Source organism: Cervus elaphus, chromosome 13 (genome assembly GCF_910594005.1).
Source record: "Cervus elaphus chromosome 13, mCerEla1.1, whole genome shotgun sequence".
NCBI classification, from domain to species: domain Eukaryota; kingdom Metazoa; phylum Chordata; class Mammalia; order Artiodactyla; family Cervidae; genus Cervus; species Cervus elaphus.
Window position 1 is genome coordinate 29,408,320 of NC_057827.1, and position 21,717 is coordinate 29,430,036.

General features: G+C 38.7%; 1 protein-coding gene across 5 annotated transcripts in view; it reads left to right on the forward strand.

Annotated features, from left to right (window-relative positions):
* The first annotated feature begins 2,644 nt into the window (after positions 1-2,644).
* ZFAND6 (zinc finger AN1-type containing 6) overlaps positions 2,645-21,717 on the forward strand; it is a 52,467-nt gene continuing 33,394 nt past the window's right edge. For 2 of the 5 annotated variants that reach the window (XM_043921676.1, XM_043921677.1), the window contains exon 1: positions 13,769-13,855. The gene's annotated coding sequence lies outside the window, so the exon portion shown is untranslated. Of the gene's footprint in view, positions 2,839-2,994; positions 3,157-13,768; positions 13,856-21,717 lie in introns of those variants that run through there. The other 3 variants (XM_043921675.1, XM_043921674.1, XM_043921678.1) reach the window with 3 other exon arrangements.

Here is a 21,717-nt window from a genome sequence, read left to right on the forward strand (position 1 = left end):
CACCTGGTTTCAGGGTCACTTTCCTTGCCATTCCTGCCTGGGGACCCATGTTCTAGCAGTTCTGTTATGGGGAACACTGAAACCACCCACCCTATCCAGGCACCACAGTAAGCAGGTGCATGAGTTATTTCATGACAGGAGGTCCTGCTAAGAAACACAGAACAAGCCACCAGCAAACCAGAAGAATTCGGGCAAGGTCAAAAGGAGATGCCACATGTCCTGCCAACCTCCCAGAGTCCTCCGCTGGAATCCATCTTGGCTGAGTGATGCGCCCGCCACTGGAAGGACCCTGAGTCACCAAATACGGGCCAAGCCAAATGACTGACCAGAGACAACTCGGAATCTAACTCCATCACCATAAAACCCGAGACTGTGAGCCACATAGCAGAGCTGGTCTCCTCAGTTCCCTCACCCTGCTGCTTTCTACCTGGGCACCCCTTCCAACAGTCTTTTGCTTTGTCAGCCTGTGTGTCTCCTCCAACAATTCATTTCTGAGTGTTAAAGAGCCCACTCTCGGGCCCTGGAAGGGGGTCCTCATTCCTGCAACAATTCTCTCAGTCTGGAATGTTCTTCTCCCAGGTTTTCATGACTATACCTTCATCTCTTACAATTCTGTTCAAACCACACTTTCTCACTGAAGCCCACCTTAACAACCCTGTTGAACAGGGCGACCCACCCTCCCCCAACCACCACCCTGCTCTACTTTTTCTTCAATCTGTACTACTTACCATCTTCTTACTCACAACAAAAAGACCTAACTGTGTTTTATATTTATATTTCCCCAATGAGAATGAAGAATCTATAAAGGGAGTAATCTTTGTTTGCTGAGGTTTCCCAAACTCATTAAAAAACTGAGACCCAAGGAGGTTATCAGTACTGATCAAGGTCACTGAGTGACCCATCTGATTAGGAACCTGAATCCTGGCCAAAATCTTAAGTTCTTTCCATATACTTCTTCCACCTGGTGACAAGAGGGCAGTGAACAGCTGAAAGTACCCCAGGAGGCCCAGGCTGCAAAATTATTCCTAGTATCGGAAGAATCCACCAAATTGTTCTAATTCACCATTTCCTCTCTTTTTTATAGTTCTTATTCTATGATGCTTTCCTATTTCCCACTAAGTCAAGGACTCAATGTGGCTTTGAGGATCTGTCAAATAACTGACCCTAAAATGGTCTCTAGTCTCCATAACCTGATCTCCAGGTCTGCATTATCAGGGATGATGACCTTGGGCAAAATCCTCTTGTGCTGGGTGAGTCCATTGTTTGTATGTATGTTTTTACAATTAAATTTGAGTGCATTTTAAATCAACATTCCTGGGCAAGTCCCCCTTCTAATGCTCACAGGAGGTTTAACTCTACAGGATGTTCCTTACCTTGCCCCTAAAGCATCTGTCTGTAACCTCACAACCTTTCACATTCTGTTCTTCCAACCCCACACTGCATTTTCCAGCCTCTTTAGGAGAGCAAGAAAATGTTTCTCCAGGTTGCCAGCAGGCTGAGCCTTACACACTCTCAGTGCCAAAAACCAATGCCACCTCCTCCTTGAAAACTTTCTGGCCCCTATCTCTCCTCTATAACTAACCTCTTCTTATCCCAAAGTCCTATTGCAAAATTAGTCAGTCACATCAATCTCTCTCTCCCCACAAGTGAGATCCAACTAGGGTGAAGATAGTGAGATTTTTGAAACGGAAAAATTTAAGGGGCACCAAAAAAGCTCAGTAATCAAATAATATTTTTTACTCTATTTTTTTAACATGAAAATTTCTTCCAAAATATTCCTAAACAAAACATCAAATATAAACTAAAAAGGACCCGCAGGACCCGGTCCACCTTCTACCTGCCAGCCCCATCTGAACCCCTACAATCATAGCAGGACAGAACGACCTCGAACTATGAGCTTGTACTTCTTGTACTTCACTGGAGCCCAAGGGTGAGAAGCTGCGGGGGAGCCGTTCTGCTCAGCACCCCACGCACCAGCGCAGTAGCTGGTAGGTCCACTCAGCTGGGAAGTGGACGTGCATTTCTGCAAAGAGTTTTGCAAAGGGGTCCGGGTGCCTGTGGGGGCGTGTGCGCCCAAGCATGTGTGTGTGTGTGGGGGGAGGGACACACCTGTGCATGCTCGCTTCTACTAGTTTTCCAATCTTTCCAAGCAGTGGCTCAGGACCGGGCAGAGTAGTGCCCCAGGCCTTGGATTCTGCACTTGCAAAAATTGGGGGTGGTGACACAATGCTGCACGTGGGGGAAAGCTCAGAATTCCTTCTTTCACAACTGACAGGTGAAGCGCAACTCTTTCGGGCTACTCGATCCGGCACAGGAACATGCAGCCCCCTTCGAGGTAGCAGAGAGACCTGAACCTACCGCCCCAGACTCGATGAATCTCCTCTAGACCCCAGGAAACTTCCTCCCGTTATCGCCCCCGCTGCTGCTGGGAGGAAGCCCAGGCGGAGGAAGGACAGTGGAGGCGGAGAGGCCGGAGGAGCGTCTCCCCCTCGCTTCGCCCCGCCCCCTCTTACGCTCCAGCCAATCGCCGCTTGCTCCGAGCCCTGACTCCGCCCCTCTCCGCCGGGTCCGGCCTGCGGCTCCGCCCCGGCCGGTAATAATTAGGCTGCGGGCGGGGGTTGCCGCGTCAGCGCCGGGCGCCGGCCAATCGCGGAGCTCTGCCCCGTAGTCGCGTCACAGGCCGAACAACCAAACAGAAAAGTTTAATAAACAGCGGACGGAGGGGCCGGCGGCGGCGGGGCCGGAGCGATCAGGGGTTTGGCGGCCTCACCTGTCCCCATTCACCGGCGGCGACCGGCGGCGGCAGGCAGCGCGTCAGGCGGAAGGAGCCGCCGCCAGGTGAGGAGCGGGGCCCGTGGGGCCCGGGCGACCGGCGCTTCCCTTCCCCCTCCCGCTCCCTTCCCCCACCGGCTAAGGCGACGCCAGGCCCGCCCCCGGCCCCTCCCGGCCCAGGGGAGCAGGAAGCGGAGGGCGGCCGGCGGGCGCAGCAGGTGGTGGGTCGGCCGCCGGCCCGCGGGCCGGGGCCGGGCTTTTGCTGAGGGGTGAGGGGCTTCCTGGCCCCGGGGGCAGGGGCAGAGGTGCGGCGGACTCCCCCGGACGCGCGGCGGGCCCTCGAGGTCCCGGGCTTCCCGCTGGGGGCGAGGGCGGCGCGCGGAGGTGAGACCCCCCCACTACCCCCGGACCTCGGGGGGTGGGGAGCCGCTGCTGTCCTCCGATTCCGAACAGTTGGCGGGCGGGGGCCGGAGGGACCCCGGGCGCCCTCTGGCGCGTCCCTGTCACCGGCCCGGGTCAAGTTCCTCGCCTCACGCCTCCCAGCCCGAGCCCTCTTGGAAGGGTTTTTCACCTGCCGTGTTTCCAGCAACCGGCCAGGGGGAAAGTCTAGCAAGTCAGACAAGGAAAAGGGGTTGTGTGCGGGGGGGTCTCTCTTTCCTCTGCGTTTGTTGGGTGGACTCAGAATTTCTCAGTTTTCCTCTGGAGTAGTATTTTCACGTTGCCGTCTAACTACGTAAACAAGAACAGAAGAATAATGCGTTTGAGATGATTTTAACTTTTATGTCGAAACTTTGTGCCAAACCAACCAACCACACGATTAAGACGCTGCGATGATTTATCTTCACACTCAGATTAGTTGCTCAGCAGTGTGAAGAAGTTACACGCAGACCATGTATAAGTTGTTTGGTGGTTAAAAAACTGGTTCGTTATTAATGATCTAATGCTTCGAGCAAGAGGTTTAAAGTCCTCTATCAAATCAAATTCGAAATTTGTTTTTTTAATGTAAAAGCCCATAGACTTTTAAGGTTAGTTACGTAATATTTATGTTACCAATTTTAGGACATTTTGCCGAGTTACCCTTAGTCCAGGGCTTCAAGGGAAAATGTTTTCTTTCTGCAGAATATGCACATTTATATTTCCCAAACAGGTTACCTTTTAAACTTTTATTTCTTATGCATTTTAAAATGTATTTAAGGGAAACATTGATTGCAAAGGTGTACAGGAGGAGAATTTCGGGGTTGTTGGCTTATTATCTCAATTGTGATAATTTCCTGTGTCAAAACATCACATTTTACACTTTTAAGTATATGCAGTTTATTGTATGTTAATTACAGTTTTTTAAGCAAAGTATACAAAGTATATTTAATGCCACAAAGGTATGAACACACACAACACAGTATTAAAGTATGCTGTACACAATAGAGTATAAAGAGATAAAAATGTAATAAAAATCCATGCTTTCCATCTCCAAACCAAAAGTTGGAATATTACCAAAACTTGCATATGTTTATGAGTTTCTTATCTGTCTTATACCTCTGCCTGTCCTTACCGAGGTAATCATTTCAGTCTAGTGTTATTTTGTTTACCATTCCCTTGCTTTTTTTTTTTTTTTTTTTAAGTTTCATAACAACGTCTGTGTGCTCAAACTGTGTGTTTAGTTTGTCTTTCTTTTGAGCTTTTTTATAAAAAGAATATGTAGCTGTAGTTCACTCGTTTCATTGCTCTGTTAATATAAAGATTAATATTGTGTCAATCTTCCACGACTCATGGGCCTTTAGCTGATGTCTTTGATTCTGTTTTGCTGTCACCAGCTGTGTCCCATGAACATTTCTCATTTCCTGGATCCTGGCACACAAATGCAAGAGTTGCTTTAGAGTGAATGCAGATTTCATTGGGACATTCTAGGTACTCAGGAGTAAAATAGATTGAAGTACTAGAAATAAATGAAAAACTTTAGGATTCTCTTTTATGTTTTAATGGCAAATTCATATCCATAGTAATTGGTTCATAGTTTTTGAACCATCTGCATGAGAAACCAGGATTCCTGTCAATCTGAATGAATCTTGTCCTTGGAAATCCCATGGTAAGAAGTCTGGCACTATTTGCTGTCAACTTTTTCACTGCAAAAATGTAAATATAGTAGAAAAAACACTTAATTGGGTATAAGATAAATCACTTTTCTGGGGTTCCCTTTCCCACTTTTTTATCTCTGGCGAGTTTCTTAAAACTTCTCTTGTGCCGTAGTACACATGTGTAAAAGAAACCTGTCCTGAGTTTATCCTAACAGTTATGCAGACTTGAGTTAAGTGAAGCACCTATCAAATGGCAGAGCTTTTAAGGAAAATGATTAGGGCCAAGGTGTTATTCTCTGGAATTACATTGAGTGTGTCCTTTGGAACACTTTTGAGAAAGGAGTGTGGTGAGTATTGATCAGGATATGTTAGCAACACATTTAAGTACTTTTTATTGCCCCCCCCACCCCCCACCCCCGTGCCTCAGATTTGGAATTTATCCTGTGAACAGCAACACAAAGATAAATTATGGAGCAGTATTAACTTCCTGAAAATGGTGTGTGTATAAGTAATATGAGTTTATGTATATCTTTGAATAAACTTTTTTATTTATAGGCGTGAGAAGTGTTTTTTTTTTAAGAACAGTGCATGCAGCCTGCAGACAAATGTCAGGGTGCTTTGTTTTGATAGGACTATTTTATCTTGCTTAAAAAAAACAAAAACAAACCTCAGTTTTATATTTGATTATGAGGGCAGCTTCCCCCCACCCCCCCAAACCGTCAGAAAAGTTACAAAGAATGAGTAATTATTAATATTTTGGCAGGTATCCCACCAGTCTCTCTGTTTCTGTTTTTCTTATCCTAAACAATTAAACGTTGAATTCTAAGAAGTACCAGGCTGCTTCTGTGTTCAAAACTTAAACCAAATATGATCCGTCTCAACACCTTTGTTGTACATGGTATGGTGGTGGTAGTCACCTCACTGGTATCTTGCTTCAAGATTCTCTCCCTTTCCTGGGCAGAACAATCGTTGCAATGTGTAAAGTAGATGATCTTATTCTCAGACTCAAAACAAATTCAGATTTTTTTATACTCTTGACCTACAGTGTCCAATGAAAATATAATAGGAGCTACAAATGGGAACCACATAAGTAGTTAAACATTTTCTAATAGCCACATTTACAAAGAGAAACAGGTGAAATATTTTTTAACCCAAAGTACTGTGATTCAGCAAGTAGTCAGTGTAAGAAATTTCTAAAGGGATATATTTTACTTACCTTTTTTTTTTTTTTTACTTACCTTTTTTCAGACCATCTTCACCATTGGTTGTGTGTTTTCTTCTTAAGGTACCTCTTGGGCAGGCCTTGTTTGTGGTTGATCTAGACTGTCTTGCCCATCAGCCTCACAGGCTTATCTTGTGCTGCTCACCCTGACTTGTGCACCCACAGCAGTGCTGTATGCCAGGCTTAGTTCTCTTAAAATTGTTGTTCCTTCTGCCTGAACACCCAGTTGTATTTTGCTCAAAATGTCACTCCTTGTGAGACGCCGTCTCAGACCACTTTCCCTGTCAGCTGGCTGTTACCTTCTTTGTGTCCTTTGAGAACCTAACATCTGAAGTGATTTATCTGGTTATTGTCTGTATCCCCTGCTTGAAGTAAACTGCTTGTGGGCAAGGATTTCCTCAGCTTTACTGTTCAGTCGCTCAGTCGTGTCTGACTCTTTGCGACCCCATGAACTGCAGCATGCCAGGCCTCGCTGTCCATCACCAACTCCCGGAGTTTACTCAGACTCATGTCCATTGAGTTGGTGATGCCATCCAATCATCTCATTCTCTGTCGTCCCCTTTTCCTGCCCTCAATCTTTCCCAGCATCAGCGTCTTTTCCAGTGAGTCAGTTCTTCACATCAGGTGGCCAAAGTATTGGAATTTCATCTTCAACATCCGTCCTTCCAATGAATATTCAGGACTGATTTCCTTTAGGATGGACTGGTTGGATCTCCTTGCAGTCCAAGGGACTCTCAAGAGTCTTCTCCAACACCACAGTTCAACAGCATCAATTCTTCGGTACTCAGCTTTCTTTATAGTCCCAACTCTCACATCCATGTGACTACTGGAAAAAAAACAGCTTTACTGTTAGGTCCCCATATATTGAAAATAAGATTTTTAAAAGGTACATGCCATTTTGTCTTATGAAAGTACTGTTAATTTGGTGAAGAACATCTTAAGAGCTACATCTTCCTATGTACTTCTTATTTCTTTAGGGTTCAGCCTGTCTTAAAATTGCTTAAAGTATATGAACTTTTTTTTTTTCTCATGAATACTGACAAATCTTATCTTAAAAGTTCGACTAACATTGTAGTATAAGTTGACCAAATCTGTATGAAGTTCAATGAAAAATATGAGAGAGTACACCTTTCCTCCATATCTTTCCAGAAGTAATATTTTTTCCCTTCTTTTTCTTTTTGTAAGATTTGTAATTTATTTCTTAGATTAATGAGTTATGATAATGAATAGAGGTATAGGTTCTGGACATCTTCTGGTTTGTCTTTGGCTCATTGGAGTGGTGTTTATATTTAGGATAGCCACCCTTTGACTCATCCTACTAACATTTTCCCTTGCTCTTCATTAGCCTTTTGTTTACCTATTTATTTACTTTTTTAATAATTAAAAGTTTTGTCTTTTAAGAAGTTTAGGTTAATAACATTGTTTTTACAGCTTCTACTTTTCATATTTAATGAACTCTTCTACCCAGATAACTGTTTTCTTCTAGTTCTTTGTGGTTTCATTTTTCACATCTCTCTCTTCTGTTCATCCAGAATTTATTTTGACTTAATATGTGAAGTGAAAGAATTGTCCTTAGTTTTCCTTAGTAGTTAATCAGTTATTTTAGCCCCATAAAAGAAAACTTTTTCTTTAGCCTTTAAATAAAGCTGCCATTGTCATAATACTAAATATATTTATGTTTGGTTCTTTTTAGCTTTTATTCAGTACCAGTCAGTGCACACTGTTTTAGTAACTGGGAGTAATAATGTGTTTTCCTTTGGTTATTGTTAAGTCTTACCATCCTCTTTGCCCCACTCCCCCTACAATTTTTAGTTGTTGCTTTGTTAGTCCTCAAGTTTTCAGTTGATTCCTTAGGGTCTTCGGGTTGTTTTTGGTCTTGAATTTTTTTAATTTAGAAAATACTGAAAGGGAACCCTCTTACACTGTTGGTGGGAATGCAAACTAGTACAGCCGCTATGGAGAACAGTGTGGAGATTTCTTAAAAAAACTGGAAATAGAACTGCCATATGACCCAGCAACCCCACTTCTGGGCATACACACCGAGGAAACCAGATCTGAAAGAGACACGTGCACCCCAGTATTCATCACAGCACTGTTTATAATAGCCAGGACATGGAAGCAACCTAGATGCCCATCAGCAGACGAATGGATAAGGAAGCTGTGGTACATATACACCATGGAATATTATTCAGCCATTAAAAAGAATTCATTTGAATCAGTTCTAATGAGATGAATGAAACTGGAGCCCATTATACAGAGTGAAGTAAGCCAGAAAGATAAAGAGCATTACAGTATACTAACACATATATATGGAATTTAGAAAGTTGGTAATGATAACCCTATATGCAAAACAGAAAAAGAGACACAGATGTACAGAATAGACTTTTGGACTCTGTGGGAGAAGGCGAGGGTGGGATGTTTCGAGAGAACAACATCGAAACATGTATATTACCGAGGGTGAAACAGATCACCAGCCCAGGTTGGATGCATGAGACAAGTGCTCGGGCCTGGTACACTGAAAAGACCCAGAGGGAGCGGGTAGAGAGGGAGGTGGGAGGGGGGATCAGGATGTGGAATACATGTAAATCCATGGCTGATTCATGTCAATGTATGACAAAAACCACTACAATATTGTAAAGTAATTAGCCTCCAACTAATAAAAATAAATGGAAAAAAAAATACTGTTATTTCCACACTTAATGTTTTATGTTGTATAATGAAAAAAATGTAATGCCATTAAGTTTTCCTTTGAGCCTAGTTTAGGTATTTTTTCTTTTAAATTTAACTTGTAATATCTTTATTAAAATCCCTGCAGTTGTGGTTTCCTTCAGCTGTTCCTCTATGCTACTTGGGCATTGTGCTAAGTGTTGAGGAGACAGATGAATGATACAGGATCTTTGCTGTCATGGATTTTACTGTCCGTTGGAAAAGCTAGGCTGTTAACAGACCACTGCATAGAGTTTTCAGGTTTTGACAACTGCTGGGAAGGAGAGAAGTAGGGTGTGCTGATAGAGATTGGAAGGTGCTAGTTGGGATGTTTGTTCTGAGAATGTAATGTTTAAAGTTAGTGATGGGGAAGTTTTCTTAACTTCCCCAGTCTGTCACAACATTTAAAAAAAAAAAGGGACCCATTGAATTGGTTCTGTAAACATTTTTTGTAAAAATTGTCTTGCAAACAGGTTCAAGGCCCTGTCCCACCCCCTCCACGCCATATCCTCCAGTTGGATTACTGCCTCAAACCCTGTCCGGAATAGAAATTTTGGAACTGTGATTCTGACTTCTAAGATCAGAAAAGTACTGGGGCAAGTTTCCCAAGTAAAGTGGATGAAAAGAACCTGGTTCAATTTAGGAGGTGACCGGAGATTGGAATGGTTGGAGTTTACTGAGTGAAGAGAGTGGGGCACACTTTATTGCAAGACTTATTTCCAAGTGCTCAGGCTGCTTCTGCTTCACCACCTTCCTATCGTGTTTATAGTCTGTGATCCAAATTGGTCACTTACAAATAACTTGGATTATTTTTCTCCTTGGTACTTTCCTTTGTTATTTCTACTGTGTTTTCGCTTTCCTCCCACTCAGGATCTTTGCATAGGCTGTCCTCGTTTGCTAAATTGTGATTTCCTTTGATGAATTAACCCTTAATGCTGGCAAAACAGGTTAAGTTCTCTGTTGGGTATATTTACTCATTTCCCATTTCGCATTGGACATTTCTTTTGTAAATACTTGTAACAACTGCAGTTCATTAAATGCATGTGATTTGTTTCAGCAGTCTTTTTCTCCTAGAGCTGTACTTTTCAGTCTTGTAAGTTACTAGCCACTTGTGGCTGTTTAAATTAACTAAATTTAAATAATGTAAAAAATTAATGTCCTCAGTTTTACTTGTCACATTTCAGGTGCTCAGTATCCATGTGCGACTAGTGGCCGTTACAGTGAACAGCGGAGATAGAGTCTTGTGCAGTAGTGAAAATTTATTTTAATTTCTGAATAATCATGTGGCTAAAAGCTACAGTATTTAAGTTTAAGTAGCCACATCTGGCTATTGAAATATGGGAAGTCTGAATTGAGATGTGCTACAAGTATGAAATATAAGCTTGATTTCTAGCACAAAAAAGGGAAAAGAGCTCAGTTTTTAAGATATTGATTACATATTGAAGTAATGCTACTTTACATATTTCCTGTTAAAATATTTATGACAGTTAATTTAATTTTATTGTAGTGTTTTAATGTGGCTACCAGAAAGTGGAAGATTGCATGTGACTCGCATTATTTTCTAGGTGGTCAGCACTGGTGTGACTCTGGACAGTAAGTTTCTACAATGGAGGGACAATTCGCTGTGGCTTTCACAGCAGCCAGTGGTGCCCAGCATATATATAGTAGGTGTTCAAAATGTTTGATGAATGAATAAGCTTTTCAATAGGTAGAAAACACTACCTATTCAACGTTTGCTTTTTAAAATTGTTGGTTTTCTTCTGGACTATAATTTAAAATTTTTTCCCTATGACTGTTGAGAAAAGAAGCTTTTCTTTTGATAGCTGTATATAGAACTGTCCTTATTAAATAATTGCTGTGCATCATTCATCTTTTGATTATGTTTTTCTGGCTTAGGCCGCTAACCAGAGAGGGAATTTAAAGTCTGCCAACCTGTTTTCTGTCATTTCTTTGTGTAGCAGTTTACTTAGATGATCGATTGTGTGTTGTTTGGCACATGAAAATTCATGACTATTAAATCTAAATAATTGAGGACTATGAATGCTTTTCTTTTACTTATACTTTGGTCTCCACATTATGATCCCTGTTCCTTTTTAATTTACATTTATTGGTGACCTTGTCTGTTTCTTTAGACTTAGAACAATTTACTGTCTTACAGAAAGATACCTCTTTTTAAGCTTGGTTTATGCTTTTTTACCTGTTTACTTCCTAAATGTTTCCTTTGTGCTTGGTATTCTCCTGAATGGACCCTCACTGCCCCCCTCCTTCTCCCCCATACTCACTTTGTATTTTTTTCTCTTAATGAGAAGATAGTCATCAGGAGTTGCAAACTCAAATACATACCTCACTCTTGTAGACACTGTGTATTTTTCAGGGAAATATTTCTTAAATATTTTTTTCTTCCATCAGTGGATGGTTTTCAGACTTTATCCTTAGTGACCCTAGTCATGTTTTGCTATTGTCACCAACCACCTTTCACCAGCTATTGCCTTAACAACCTGTAACACTCAGGGATATTACTGCCAAGGAATAAATTCTGTTGTAGGAAGAACATTTTGAGCCATTCTCAGTCCTTAAAAATTCCGTGGAAGTTTCCCCCTGCTCTGAACGTACCAAAAGTTATTTCTAATAGTCTAGGTATTGCCTTTTTATTTTATTTTTTGTGGCAAGATGGTATTGCCTTTTTATATAGGGTCTTTTTAATAATAAGTGAAATGAGACCAAGTTGTTTAGTGGCTTGGTCTCTTCTAAACTGTTTTCAGTTGATAGGTTTGTGAAAACCTCTTAACTCTCACAAAGAGTACGCCTTTTGAATACTTGATGTTGGAAAAGTGGTGTCCTCACATGCAATCAGGGAGCCTTGAGGGAGCCTTGACCCTTTTGCCTCCTCCCTGTTCCCAGGAAGCAGTGTTATTTTCAGATAACCTCAGTTGTGGTATCACTCTCTTTTTATTTTTTTCTGTTGCTTTCTTCTATTGCGGATTTAGAAGAGGAATAAAATACTCTTACTTTTAATCTGTAAGCCACCTAAAATGATATTTATCAACTTGCAGTTCTTTTAAATAGGTCCTGGAGGTCTTTGAACCATCTGGAATAGTTCAGTTTATATTTTCTTCTGGTTATAATTGGAGAGGATTTTGGTGTTAGATTAGTGTATGTTCTATGTCTTTTTTGTACACAAATAGTTAACTTTGATGTGAAAAGTTGATGTTAGAACAAAGGTTCATTTGGTTCCCATAGCTGAATACTAATTTTATGTTTGCCAAATTTTAAAAGTAAAATGTTTGCTATCTCTTTTTCTATAACCCTATAAAATTTTGGCCATCTAAAACTTGTTTTATGGTGTAACTCAGGTTTGATGCTGTAACTCAAATTGTGTATTTTTTCTATTGTCTGCTCATGTACCTCTTCTCCTCCCAGGGTCTTTTTGCATGTGTCCACACAGAGGGAAGAAAACCTGAACTTGACTCGTGAAGTACTGGGCATTGAAAGCTGTGAATCCTTGCAAAGGATCTTGGGACTGGACCTCTGTGAATTGGCTCTTTCAATTTGTCCACTTAAAAGGCATAATAGATTATGCAGCTGTTTGGGCTTCTATGGGGTATTACTCCATATTCATGTCGAGTTGCAATTATGTGCATTTTCAGTTTCTTACAAAGACTTCCCTTTGTATTCAAAATAAGTTTGTTGGCTTTGTGTTGTTCTAATGTATGAATTTTCTTTCAGGAAAAATGCTTGCAAGATTTTTAACTTAGAAAATGAAATTTAAATGAAAAATTCTTACATAAAGTAACTGAAAGTATATTTAAGAAGGAGCTACTCTGATTTGTTTTAATTTTGAATTTGTTTTTATGTCAGTCAATTTTTGGTAGAGGTGAATACTGTTTGTCATTCAATCAGATAATGATGAATACCAGAGTAATAGTTAACGTTCAAACTCCTAAAAACATAAACGGTTCTAATTTAAGCATACAGCAAATTTAAAAATACAACAAATTTTGTAATGTACAAAGTGACCAAAGATCTTTGTTCAGAAGTCAGAATCTCTGTAGTAAAAATAACATTTAACGTAACTTATATTTTAAGAGGAGGATACCCTTCAGCTCTCCCTTAGGGTTACTATGCCACCTTAGAGTAATATCTCAGTAGGATGCAAAATAGTGTCCACTTTTCTTTTAAAAAAACTAAAAAAGAAAATGACTTGAACCATCCTGAAGTTTATACTTGAACATGTTCGTTAGAACAACTTGTCGTCTCCTTTTGTTTTTGCGATGGATAAGCATGAACCTTGCAAAACATGACATCAGACCTGTAAGTGTGGTGACATAGAAATAATATTTACCTGATTTTTCTTCAGTTTTAAGTAGAAATATCAGTCTGATGTCACTGAAAATTTTACTCTATTGTGATATTTATTTAATAACTTAGAAATTTTTGCATTCAATATTTTAGTGCTGTGTATTTTCATTTAAGATGTAGATTTATGTTTTAAGTCTTAGAGAAAATACTATTTTGTTCTCATTAGCAAAATTTTTGCAGTGGATTTCTGTTGCTGTTTTAGAATTTTCATACCAAATGTGAACTGTATTGAAAAAGGAATCTTGTCTTTATAAAGCATAACTTCACCCTCAAGCTCTGTAAAAAAAAAAAAATCAAATAATTTCGTTTAAAAGCATTGTATTTTAAACACTTGGTCATTGAACTGCAAATTAACACTTCTTCTGTGAGATTTTCATTGCTGTTACTTGGTTTATTTATTTTTTACCTAGACAAAAGAGGAAGCAAATAGTATATGATGGGAAAACTGAAACATTACCTACTGTTTCTTTAAGAAACCAGCTTATCCAGGGGGTTTTAGTATGTTTAACCTAACCTGCTAGCAAGGAAAAGTTCTTTAAAATAATGGATATTAGCCGTATCCAATCACAATTATCAGTTTCACTAACAGGGAGGAGATTTTACTCTTCAGCCACTAGAATTGGAGAAGGTGGAGCTTGGTATTGAGGTTTGGTTGCTTTGGAGTACAGCTTCAAGTGAAGTTAATCTGAGGTGAAGCAAACAGAAAATTGTGGAGGTTTTGTTGGTAGGATTTTTGTTCTAATCTTTTAATGATCCTTTATTTTACACTTTTGCTCCTTTGTGCTTCTGTGTATGCTAGCTTTTGTCATTGTTGCTATTTTCTGATGCAAACTGAACATTAAAATTAAGCAGGGAAGCAGAACAAAAGGGCTGTTTGGACAGGAAATAGGTGTTCAGAGAATCAAACTTGACTTTCTTTTATCATTATTTTTAGTTCAGAATTTAAGTGTCATGAAAAAATACTTGCATAAAAATCTTCTCCAGTAACAGTCTTTTTTCTCGGATTGGATGTTTGAAGAGTCATTTGTCAGTTTTTATAAATGACATCTTGAGGAGGAGGTCTGTTTATGTCATTTTCCTTAAACTTAAGATGTGAAGTTGCCAGAAGACAGATATATGTGGTAGGTTTAGATGTGTCCTTTTTAAAGAATTGAAATGCTTAATTTTTTTTTTTACCCCCCAGCATACATCCCCCCTTTTAAAACTTCAGAGTATTTTAAATCTACCAATGTGTTGGTGCTTTTTACTATGCTCATAATTTTAGTTTTGCTTTTTTAAAAGGTCATAGATTCATTTTATATAGAACAAGGTAAAACTTTGTCCTTCTTCCAAACTTCATTTCTTTCAAGGTAGACATAAGCAATTAACACCATTTTGAAACAGGAAATGAATGAATTTATATTTTTAAGAGGTATAGATAGGCTGCCAAAACTTAAAGAGTGTCTATAAATCTATTGACATTTCTTACTTAAGAAATAATTGTACTATGTTTCAGTACCAGAAGTTTCCTTTAGAGGCTCTTGTTTTTATATTGTTGCTCTTTGATCTCATAGAAATTAAGGTGTAGAATAGTTTGAATAATTGGCCCAAATGCCACCTAAGCATTTATTTCAGTCAGTATACTTGTATTTACTATGCTGCTGCTTTCAGATCACGCAAAATGTTTTAAATTAATGCTTTCTGCTCCATCTATTGCATAAGCAATACTATAATAGTAATAAAATCAAGAAAAATCACCCAAATATCCACAAGATCATTGTGAGGTAGTCTTATTTCTTTCCCTATTCTATTCTGTACCTTACCATATTCTTATATTTTTCCCATAATTGTGAATAAAGACAGTTTTTAATTTTTTATCAAACTATCATCTATTATTAAAATTGTTTTCATTTGCTATAGACTTCTCTTAGGTTAATGGGACCTTGATCTACCTAGTCTTTTGCCTGTTTTACATTTAGATTGTTCCTAATTTTTCACCATTTTAAATGGTATTGCTGAACAAACCTCTTTGTGTAAATTTTAAGATATTTTCCTCTTTATTTCTTTTGGGAAAATCCCCTGGAGTGGGCTTACCTAGATCAAAGGCTATAAGTACTTCAGTAGCCAAATTGCTTTTCAAAAAGGTTATTCCAGTTTATATTGCCACCAGAAAAATGTGCTTCAGAATTTTTCTAATGGGTAGCCCCTAAGTGTTCTCATTAAAGTGTGCCTCTGAAGGTGTCTGACTTGTTGATTAGTTTTTGCCTAAACTAATAGGCTATTTTAAATTCCATTTTCCAAGATGTAGATGACTCTGAATCCATTTTCTGGACATTAAAATCAGCTGAAGGAAATTGGGAGCATTTTACCTACTTAAGTGAGCAATTATATCTTTGTTGGTTGTATTGTATGTGTTGCTATCAGTTAAGTACAGGGCTTAATGTTTTGCATTGGAATTGTTATTCACACAAGTTTTCCTTAGTACATATTTCTTCTGGTAGCACGTATCAGAGGATTTTCTTCTAAGAAAGAACATCAGAAACATTTTTAGAGAGGGAGCTGTAATACTTTACTCTGAACAGATGTGAATAGCCTTTGTCACTTTGTGCATTTCTGATATTTTAAGTACAATATAGAAACATAGATATGTGTTATAAATCTAGGTTTTAAAATATTAGCACCTTTCTAGTATTTCTTAGGTTTTCATTGAAGGTAAGATGACCTTATATACACATAATGTGTTACTAGTCCTGTGTTCTTCCCAATTGTCTTAAGAGCATTCTTTGGCAATAACTACCGCATTGTGTATATGTTTGGCAGCTAGTCTGTTAAATAGAATAGGCTAGGATTGTCAGGATGTGAACTTGTTAACTAATGTTCCAGAATAAACTTAAAAAGTTGTTTTAAAGCAAAATTCTATAAGACATTTTAAAAATCTAATTTATAAATAGGAGTCAGTGATAAGTCATGGGTTAAGTTCTAACTCACCGGTGGAGCCAGTAGTTAAGCATGTATGTATAATCTTGAATTAAATAGTCCAGCTCATTTTTCAGTTTAAATAATTTACTTTCTGTAAATTTTTGCTGATAAATTTAAATCTCTGGCTTTTTGTGTATTTCTGGGGGAAGTTTTTTTTCATGTATGTTTTGTTTGTTGTGGCTTAGGAGTGATTTTTTTCCCCAGGTATTTTGGTTTTCTTAACATTTGAAATGGAAGAGAAAAAAAAACTGATGACTTTTAATTAATGAAGCAGTTGTTGTGAAATACATTTTCTCTGCATTTAAATTTGCGAGGTGTGTCAGGCTTTTATACAGATAATCTAAATACTTGATTCATGACAATTGTTTCACATAAATATTTAAAATTTATGTTGGTGCTTAAACATTTGTATCATATTTCCCTTGTTCTGAATTTAAGAAAATGTATTTAATTTTTTTCTTAACTGATTCATATTATTGCTGCCAGATAGAGATGAAGGTAATAGTAAATATAACAGTTTTAGTGAAAGTCATTTCACATTTGGCTATAGATTATATTTTAGTGAGTAGGCAAGATAAAGATTACCTCCTCTCCAGTACTCTGGTAAAATCAGAATTTTGGGCTTCCCTGGTGGCTCAGACAGTGGAGAATCTGCCTGCAGTGCTTTTGAGAACAGATAATCTTCCATTGTTTCTCTTCTGTACCTCTACTACTGATTTTTGGTGGACAGTTTGAACTAAGGAGTATCCTTTTAGTACATTAGTTTCTACATTAGGGTAGAGGCCAATTTTCTAGAGGGAGAAGAATCTCTAAATGACCTAATATTGAGACAAGATAACAGTATCAATAATTCTATTTTATTCTTTTAGAGTGAAGGAAAAAAGTGATCTAGAGGAAGGATGTTAAATGCATTCAGTGTCTATTGTTAGTCTTCATTCAAGGAGAATGCATTGATTTCTTTTTCTTAATGACAGAGGAAAAGGTTAACGGACAGAAAGTTGGTAAAATGTGAAAGAGCCTTGAAACTGTGGCTTAGTTACAATGTCTCTTTGTTCTGTGTAAAAGGGGACTTTACAGTTTTGCAATGTTTTCCCTTTATGGCTTCTTCATAAAGTAGGTAAATGTTTTAGGAGGTTTTTGTTTTTGTAACTTGAAAATGCTTATTTATTAACTAATAATGTATATTAACCTCTTTGGCTGAATCTGATTTTCTGTGTTTGTATATCATTAGGAAAAAAATGAACTCAAAACATTATGGTTAGTACTGTTTTTGTAGAAGCGAACAGATCTTTCTATCCTTATACCCATTTTCTTCCTCCACAAATAAGCATCTTGGTTACTTCCCCTACCCCCAGGTTTTTTGAAAGTACGTGATTTCTTAGCAGAACTTAGTATATTGACTACTCTTTACTTCTTGAGACTCCTCCCCTATGTTTAGTGATGTGCCTGGGCCTCCTTCTGTTTCTGATCTCTATCCTTGCTGTTTCCTCATTACAGCCTTTAAGTATTGGAATTTCGTAGGATTATGACCTTAACATTAACACTCTTCTCACTTTATACTTCTTGGATAATCTCCAGTCCCATATCATCAGTTAACATCTTCTTATATTAATGGTTCTGACATTAGTATCTTAAATACAGATTTTTTGTTTGCACTTAAGACTCTTGTTCACCGAACTCTCCATGAATGTTTCTTCCACACCTGTGTTAACTCTTCAAAGCTAAGTGGCTTATTTTGTCCTCCCCAGCAGTGTCCTTCAAGTCCTTTTTCCCCTACTCTCACATTAAATGTGCGGTGGTATTACCATCCATATCAGAACCCAGGTGTCACTCTGAGTCTTCCTTCTCTTCTTCCCCTGTTAGCCACAACTCCCCTTTGATTTAAAATCCACAGTAACTCTGGAATCAATCCTTTTCTTCCTTCACTGTTTGACCTTCACTGTTTGACCACACAAGACAATGCATGACTAAAACAGCACCCTGACCAATCTTCACTTTTAGTTTTGGCTGTCTGTAATACATTCTTCACTGTTCATTCACGTCTGTCTCTGCTTACAATTCTTAAGAGATTTCTTATCGCCTTTTGAATTTTTTACCAGCTGATTCTGTCCTAAGGGTTCTCTGAGGTAGTTACCCAACAACCTTAAGAGGGGGAAGTATTGTTACCTTCATTTAACAAGTGAGATGATTTAGAAACACTTCCTATTAATAATTTGTCTAGGGTTGCCTTAGCTGGTGAGTGGCTAGCATACTTTGAACTGAAGTTTGCCATATCAAAGTCCCTTTTAACCACCCAGCCGTGTGACTTACTAGGCTAACCCCTGCTTACTAATGCATCGCCCCTGCCCGCCCCCCCCCCCCCCCCACATCATTCTGAGCTATTAGCAGTCCCTCCTAAGACAGACTCAAAACCTCTTGCCTGAGGGAATTCCCTGGTGGTCCAATGGTTAGGGCTCTGTACTTCAAGGGCAGCGGGGCATGGGTTCCATCCCTGGTTAGAGAACTAAGAATCTGCATGCCGTGAGGTTCAGCAAAACAAACAAACAAACAACTTGCCAGAACTTAAAGATGAACGTTTTCAAAGATGTATTTCTGACAGTTTTTTGGAACATGCCTAAAAAGAGAACATTTTAGCATCCCTAGGAGGTAAGAAGATAAAATATTGAAATATAGGAAAAATTAAGGTAGTTTTCCATGTGTGGTTAGTTTTGAATTTCATAGCTGTTGAATTCTTCACATATAATAAAAGCACGAGACCTGGTTGTCTAAGAGGAAGATTAGCCAAAGTGTGAACGCACTTCATCTGAGCAATTTAAAATGCTAATAACCTCCTTAAATAGATGTTAGCCAGAACCTTGTGTTCCTTTGCATCCAGGTGTATAAAGAATCTACCTGTGAACCCAAGTCATATAAGCTTCTGAGTAAGTTACAGATAGGGAAATAGGCTGCATGTATTCTTTTATATCAAATATTGTATCATCAAAAAAGGTTAAATACTTAAGCTAATCTTGTCTAAATTAGCTGGACATTCCAGTTTTAGAACATTTCCATCCAAAAAGATTCTTTGAGTGTTTTTAAACAGGTCTCATTTCCATCCCCAGTCCTGGGTAACCAACCAATAGCCTGCTCTCTTCTCTGTAGATTTGTTCTTTCTCAGCATTTGATATAAATGGAATCATTAAATACATGGTCTTGAGTTTGGCTTCTTTCACCTAGGTTGTTTTTGTGAGGTATATCCATGTTGCAATGTCTGTCATTAGCTTGGTCCTTCCCTCTCTTTTTTTTTTTTGCCTTTTCTTTTTTTCCCTTCTTGTTTCCTTCACCATCCCCCCCCACTTTTTTTTTAATCTAAGTGAAATCAAATGGTATTTATCCTTTTGTGTCTGACCCATTTCACTTAGCATAATGTCTTCAAGGTTCATTCATCTAGTAGCATATATGAGAATTTCATCCCTTTTCAAGGCAACAATATTCCATTATATGTATGTTTATCACATTTTTGTTTATCCATCCACCTCCATTGGGTTGTTTCTACCTTTTGGCCATTGTGTAATGCTGGTATAAACACTGTAAATATCTGTTCTAGTTCTTGCTTTCAAATATTTTGGGTATATACCCAGAAGTGGAATTGCTGGATCATAAGTAATCCTATATTTAATTTTATGAGGCGCTGTCAAACTTTTCCCTAGAGGCTGCACTATTTTACATTCTTACCACCAATGCAGAAGAGTTGCAGTTACTCCACATCCTCAGCAAAATGTACTGATTTTCTGAGAATAGCCATCTTAATGGTGTGAAGTGGTATCTCATTCTGGTTTTGATTTGTATTTCTTAATGATTAGTGATGTTGAGCATCTTTTCATGTGCTTATTGGCCATGCTTGGGTATACCTTCTTTGGAAATAACGTCTGTTCAAGTCCTTTGCCTATTGTTGGATTAAATTGTTTGTTAAGTTGTAGGAATTCTTTATATATTCTAGATACTAAGTATTTATATCTTTTGCCATGTGTTTCCTCCTAGGAGTTTTGTAGTTTTAGCTCTTACATAGGTCTTTGATCCATTTTCAGTTAATTTTTGCACGTGGTATAAGGTAAAGGGTTCAGCTTCATTCTTTTGCATGGATATTCTATTTTCCTGGCACCATTTGTTGAAAAGACTGTCCTTTCTAAGACTGTCCTTTCTCCCATTGAATTATCTTGGCTTAGTCCTTCTTTATTGCTAGATAGTAGTCATTTTCTTTATCCATTTACCGATTAATGGACATTTGCCGCTGCTGCTAAGTCACTTCAGTCATGTCCGACTCTGCAACCCCATAGACGGCAGCCCACCAAGCTCCCCCGTCCCTGGGATTCTCCAGGCAAGAACACTGGAGTGGGTTGCCATGTCCTTCTTCAGTGCATGAAAATGAAAAGTGAAAGTGAAGATGCTCATTTGTGTCCGACTCTTTGTGACCCCATAGACTGCAGCCTACCAGGCTCTTCTGTCCATGGGATTTTCCAGGCAAGAGTACTGCAGTGGGTTGCCATTGCCTTCTCCGAATGGACATTTGGATTATTTCCAGTTTTCAGCTAATCTGAATAATGCTGCTGTGAACATTTATGTGTAAGTTTTTGTGTGGCATACATTTCTGTTTCTCTTAAGTAGAAACCTGGGGCTGGAATTACTGGGTCGTGTGATAACTGCATGTTTAGCTTTATAAGAAATGGCTTAACTGTATTCCTAAGTTTCTGTTGTGTTCTATGTTCCCATCAGGAATGTGTGTTTTTCTCTTTAACCTTGCCAACATTTGATACAGTAGTAAGTCTTTTTAAATTTAACTCTTCTAGTAGACTTGAAGTGGCATCTCTTTGTGGAGTTAATTTACATTTCCTAAATGACAAATGTTGAATGCTATCTACTGTTTCTCTGGCTTTAGCCTCCTGTCATTCCAATTCTCACTCCCCTTCCCCACACTTAGTCTTAAGCTCTATCAACATCTCACTCCCAGTACTTCCTCTTTCTTTTCCTTCACTTCAGTTCCCTCTTCAATCATTTTTCTTCCTAGTATTCTTAGCTTCTAGTCTTGGAGCAGTTCTACCGTTTATATACTCTGCTTTTAAACCTAAGCCACTGAATGCAACCAGAGAAAGTCACAAAATTTTATGTTTTGATACCACTGTGAGTTTTTCTGTAGCTTTTTACTTTGATTTAGTTTCAAACTTACATAGAAGCTGCATGAACAGTACAAAAAGGTCCCATTCCCTCTTCATAGATTCTCAATTAATTGTTATGCTTTTACCCATCTGCTTTATCATATTGTCTCTCTCTCTCTCTCTTTCTCTGTGTAAAAATATAGGAGTATATATATTTTCTTTTCTGAGTCATTTGAGAGTAAAGCTGGAGACTTACCCAGGTTGCTATACAGCCATTAAGTGGTAAAATGGGGATTTAAATTCAGATCTCTTTTTTTGGTCTCCTTTGTATCTGACACATATTTGGTGCTCTGAGAATGCTTCTTGAATTGACCAATGACTACACCTTACCTGTTAGAATCTATATATATCTCGTCTCCTTTTGGGGTTTTAAAAGTATGTGTGCTTGGGCTTTGAAGTTAGACTTGCTGGATTCAGATCCTTGTTTTACCACTTG